The following is a 6,000-nucleotide window of genomic DNA, read 5'->3' as shown; positions in this document are numbered from 1 at the left end:
TTATAGGAAACTGTGTCTGGCTGTGCTCTGATCTAACCTACAACATGTTTCTGCATCCCATTAAAAGCTGTGATCTTATCTCACTGTAAAATTGGAACAACAAAACCAAAACAGACTGCTAGCAAAACCTATTCATCAGTAATAGTATCTGCAACGTATTTTATATGATACTATTTAAATATTCTTTGCCAAATTTGAAAGATTTTGCACCAGTCCAAGTAAACCAGGATTTCCAAACATTAAATAATATGTATCTATTTTTTTTTTTTTTTTCCTGACCCATGTCTTACTCGTCTTTCACATGTATAGTAAAATATTTGTACCCTTCTCCTCTCTACAGTATGGAAACCTAGGTACCACTATAAATTAATCCTGGTAAGAGGGAGAGATGAGCAAGCACCTTGAAATTCATGAGTCCATGGATGCATGTCTCGTCAAATACTAATTTAAAAAAAAAAAACAAAAACAAACCCCCAAGCAATAAAAAAACCTGGACAGCGTATGTTTTTTATCCCTGAAACTCCTATCTTTTTACTGAGCAAAAAACTTCAAAGGGGATCATTCACTCTAACAGACTCTCTTTCTCATACCTGTGTAATAAGGGAGCCCTTATCCTTTCAACACAAAGGGCTCTCTTCTGCTGTCATTTTCCCATTGACACATCTGGATCTATCAGAACTTTCTACTGGTAAATCAACAGCATGCATGCCATAAACTGACATTCTGACTATGTAGAAAATAATTGTTATGTACGGATTTCACTAGATGCAAGTGTGAGAATGTGAGTTAGCAGGAAGAGCTATGGGTGTAGCAGGAAAAGATAAAACAGTTCATGTGAGCTTCTCTTATCTTATGACGTGCCATTTTCTGAGTTGTTTTTCCTGCTTTACAATAGCCCCTGCAAACACATACAGTGTCTTTATCTTCCTGGGCCACAAGGTATGTTTTTTTCTTTTTCACAACTGGTGAAGAAAACAATTGATTAACACATTTGGTTTAAAAGGTGCTAATTCCTAATGATATTTTCATTTAAGACAGAATTCAGTGCAATGTACAATTCATACCACTTCCCAGAGCTTTCTTTGGGAGACAAATCTCCTTTTAAGAGGCGCTTGTTTTTCTCCACTGTTTTTCAGCATCATGATCACATCAGACACTCACACACACAGAGAAAAAGGTCATTTTCTATGACCATAAAGGAAAGGTTAATAGAAAAACTACAAGAAGGATTATATTATTAATTTAATATTTTTGATTTCCCAAACAAATTTGAGTATACAACATAATACAGATAAATTCTTGGCTTTATGGCTTCAGCTGCAAGGTCTCTTATTTTATTCAAAATGGAGGGAATGGACAGAGAAGAGAAAATTACATATACAAGTTTTCTTTTCATAGGTAAAGATTAAGGAAACCCTTTGATAACTTTAGGAAAAGACAAAGAGCTATTTCCTGTTAGATCTGTGAATTTCATCTGAGTTAGGTACAAATGTGTTTGCTAAAATGTTTCTGGGGATTCAAGATGTTTTCTTTTTTTATTGTTTCTTTTGTTTTTTTTTAATCCTGTGCTATTTTTCTTTTTACCCCTTGTATTTTGGGTTCCAGCTATCAAATTCAGAAGACAGCTATTAACACTGGCATATTTGATAATCACAAAAGAAAGGTTAAAGGCATGATGATATAAAAGTGCTGAAACACCTCAAATTTGCAGAACTTACTTGAGTTCATGATCTAAGGAGGTCTATAGGATATAGCTGTCCTGCTCTTACTAATCTTGTATCAGCTTATTCTCAACAGCTACTCATCCAGCACATCTTACAGGAACTAGACAGCTAATCCTCAATCCTTTAAAATTAAACAAAAAAAAAAAAAAAAAAAGGAAGACACAGAGAGAGAAAGAATACCAAGCTTCAGAAGACTTAACATAACTTTCACTAGGTTAAGGATTTTGTTAGGCTGGTTTCATTTTGCAGTTTCCTAAATACTATAGATATAAAGATATAAAAACTGACTGGAATTTCAGAATTAAATCCTAGTCTTGCTGAAAGCAGAAGAAACTTTTCTACTGACTAACTCAGGGAGAAACCTTACAGTTTTCTCAATGTTTTCTGACAAAAAAAATGTCCTTCTATACAGTGCAAACTGCTTTGTAGCTGAACTAAGGAAATTTGTTTTCAGTACCAACCTAATAACAGAAAATAAAACATCCTGTGCCTCAGAGTAGGTAGGTGTCTCAGTCCAGGTTTTGTATATCTTTAAGAAATAAGAATAATAGTTGTATTTTTCTTTGTGTCACTTGAGAAAAAGAAATCTGTTCAACAAGCATGCTGCATGGTTGTACTTCTCATGAAACTGAGATAAGGAGGAAACTGTAATTGTAGGAGATCTGCATTTGGATTTAAGACATTGTGTGACTGAGAATGAAACATAACAATAAAGTGGTATATTTTCTACATTCACTAACCTACTGAATTCAAGTGTTAAAATCTTCATGGCATCTTTTGTGAGGCAAAGTGATAAAAACCTTTCAATGATTGAGATGGGATCGCCTGGGGTTTTAACTTAAGAGTCAAGTAAAGTTGGATCTAGTTTTTAAATAAAAACTTGGCAGATGTTTCATTGTTCTTGTTCTGCAATGGTGTCGGATTTTGTTGTAATGAAGGATTTAGCTCTGCTGATGGGCACTGGCTGAGGACCACTTCAAACTAAAAACTCTGAAAAGAGGATAGATTTTGCAAAACTATTTATGGATTTCTATTGGTACACCAAGATGGCAAGGACTGAGGTATTCAGGTAACTTTGCTGTTCTTCCACCCAGTAGAAGTAAGGAAAAGTCTATCCCAATAAAGTGTTTTGAAAAAGACCACTCAGTGGTCTTGTTTTGTAGCTTAACAGGCCTAACACATAATCTGTCTGGTGGAAATTTTCACCGAAGGCACTCAAAGGCCCACTGCCTTCTGTCCACTCTTTATTTCGGTGCATGGGTTTTCGTCACAGCCTGGAGTCCTGGACAGGGGTTTCAGTGCCACCTGAAAATCCCAGCCTTTGCAACCAGCCCAGAAGCAGTTGGCAGAAACTGAGTTAGCCGTAGTCAGAACTAGAGACTGTGAAACAATTTTCTGTACAGAACCTCTCCATATCCTTCTCATTGGAAAAGCGTTCACTTTTTCTTTTCTCTGTCTCATTCTCTCTCCCAATCTCTTTCTCCCTCTGCAGCCTCTAATCTTCCATATTCATACACTTTAGCAAATACACAGTACTAGTGCAATGTATTTGATATGACGCAGTTTAGCCAGTTGAGAATTTTCTGCTTTGAAGATTTCAGTACTAGGGTTGCTAAAATACACAAAGCAGAGCGGTACTGTACTGCTACTAATGAGAAGTAGTCTACTGTTTTTTGCTATCTCAGTGACAAACTTTTCACAATAAAGATATTCGAATTTACTTGAAGTTGATTTGACAGATTGCTTTTATTTCACGTACTGTTTAATTTTTTTCTAATATCTTCTATTTTTTTTCTTTACAGATCTGACTTAGACCAGGTCATCAGCTGTCATGAATATATCTCCATAACAACAGATAGCATAGGTAATACATGGGAGTGGGAAGGAGGGACAGGGAGAAGTGGGGAAGGATTCAAGAAGATCTTTTTCTTCAGCCAGGCATGATGTGTGTTTCCTCTTTGCATTTACTCAATGTTACCAAACTTCTAATGCTATATCTTTGTTCCTTACCTGTACAGTATTCAATGGTGTAATATTAAGATTTTATGCCATAAGAGTTTGGGATAGTCACTTTAATCCTTAGTAAGAGCAATGCAACAAGGCATCCCCAAGGAAATCAGATGAAAATTTCAAGCCACACTTCCTTATCCCATTCTGTAGTAATACGTGTAGTACAGAAAGGCTATTTTAGGTACAGATTGTTGCATATATAACAGTTATGTATTTCTATCCATAATTTCAATGTAAATTTGGGGAAGATAACATAGATTTGCAATATTTCTGGGTTGTTTTTTTTTTTTTAAGAGATATAGAAAATTATATTTGCGTTTAGTTTGCTTGGTATGTGCCGCCCCAGATTAATTATTTCCATAACATAGGGAGATTTGAAGACTAACAACATATTCAAGGAGAATTCCTGTTTGAAAGATTGACAGCTTTAAGACTGACTGCTTCACTTTACATCTCTGTAATGTGACTATTTATATATATATATATATATATATAAAAATATATACAATAACTATATGTGTATACTTAAGAATATAGGAAGCTTTTATTTGTGTTATTTTTACATGATTTATTTAATCCATTCTATACATTGATTTTTTCAAGACAAAAAACGTTTTGGGCTTAAACAAAGATAATTTCTTCCTGAGGGTAAATCAACAAAGATTTGATACAACAGTAAGAAACCAGATTTTTAAATTTAAATTTGATTAAAAAATACATTGCGGTTAGTCTTCACTTCTAAATAAACTATCTAACCCATGGGCCAGAGTCCTGAAGTTCTAACTTATCCAAATTACAAGACTTTAAAATTGTGACTGACCTATTTTCAAAAGATATTTCTTATCAACATTTCAGAAGAAATACAGATTTTACTTAAAGATCTTATGAATTTTGCTTTTCTAAGGGTTTATCACCTTTATAATGACCATATCTCCTAGTGAAAGCTGTAACATTTTATGTACAACCAGGGAGAACTTAAGATAGATTTTCCACCTTCATGAACACAGTTCTATATGTGTGTGTCACATAATAAATAACAAGTGAATAGTCCTTGGATAAAGGCATATTTTTAACTGTGATTTAAACAATTTTAAGGAAAAAAAAAAGGCAAATCAACGTGTCATTGTTTTCAGCCATGTTTCAAAAAAGTAAGGTTATTAAGTCCAGGTAGTTGACATCAAATTCAACTAACTTAAAATATTAAGTTAATTCCTAGTTATTAAAGTTGAATCTCTATGGACAGACTAAGAGCCCTTACGTGTGATACAAATCCCATGCACCTACTTTTGTGTCAGCTTCAGAAGAAGCAGATGGCATAAAAAGTGAAGTTTGTGCAAGCAAAAATAAATATTTATGAGGCTCTCAGAAACTTATGTTAAGAAAAATGGTATGAATTTTATAGAAACAAAATGAACCTAAATAGTGAGAGATCAAGTTAGGCTTTCTGCTTCCTCTGCTCAAAAAACTTTATGACTCTATGCATCATTGTCCTTTGTTGTTACAAGCAGTTGTGTATAGTGTCATTGCCTTCACACATGACACAGCACAGGGAATATTAGCATCAGTGGGAAGGGAATACAAAAGTATATGTGGGATATGAAACAATCATTGTTGCAGACACATAAAAAGCATTCACATTGCTCTTAGACAAGAAAAATACAGTCATTATTGTAATCAAAGTGAGGGTTTTGAAAACCAATTTTTAAAGCTCCTTTCACATTTATATATGAGGACGAGTAAGTGCTCTAGGAATATTGAATACTAATATAATGTTAATTTTATTTAATATTAAGATTAAATGGTGTTTGTAGTCGCTTGAAAATGATCATTCTTCAATTATGCTGCTGTAGCCATGGCACAGCACATTAGTAAATTCAGAAAAACAATTTTTTATTTTATTTTTTCTAGGTAAAAAGCAAAACAACAATAAACAAACCTACAACAACATTATCTAGTAATTAAATGATGACAGTATTCCCAAAGGTACACAATTCTTCTAGATACAGGATTTCTGCCAAGAATGCCTTGGAAGTCTCACATAGCTTGATAGGTGGTGTTTGCCAAACTGAAGTGATTTTTCTCTCATGGAACCTGTTTCATTAATTTGATGTGTGAGAAATAAATATTTGCTGTGCAATTAACTGAAGATTATTATGGTCTAATGGAACTTTCAAACAAACAGATGCTCGGCCCTTTGGATGCATAAAAAGCACATCACCACTTGGTAAATAGAAGCTGTTGGGAAAACACTGGTAAAGACATTTAA

Source organism: Nipponia nippon, unplaced genomic scaffold (assembly GCF_047370975.1).
Source record: "Nipponia nippon isolate SJK-2023a ecotype South Korea unplaced genomic scaffold, ASM4737097v1 scaffold_2, whole genome shotgun sequence".
Lineage (NCBI taxonomy): Eukaryota > Metazoa > Chordata > Aves > Pelecaniformes > Threskiornithidae > Nipponia > Nipponia nippon.
Note: the sequence above shows the minus strand (reverse complement) of the source record.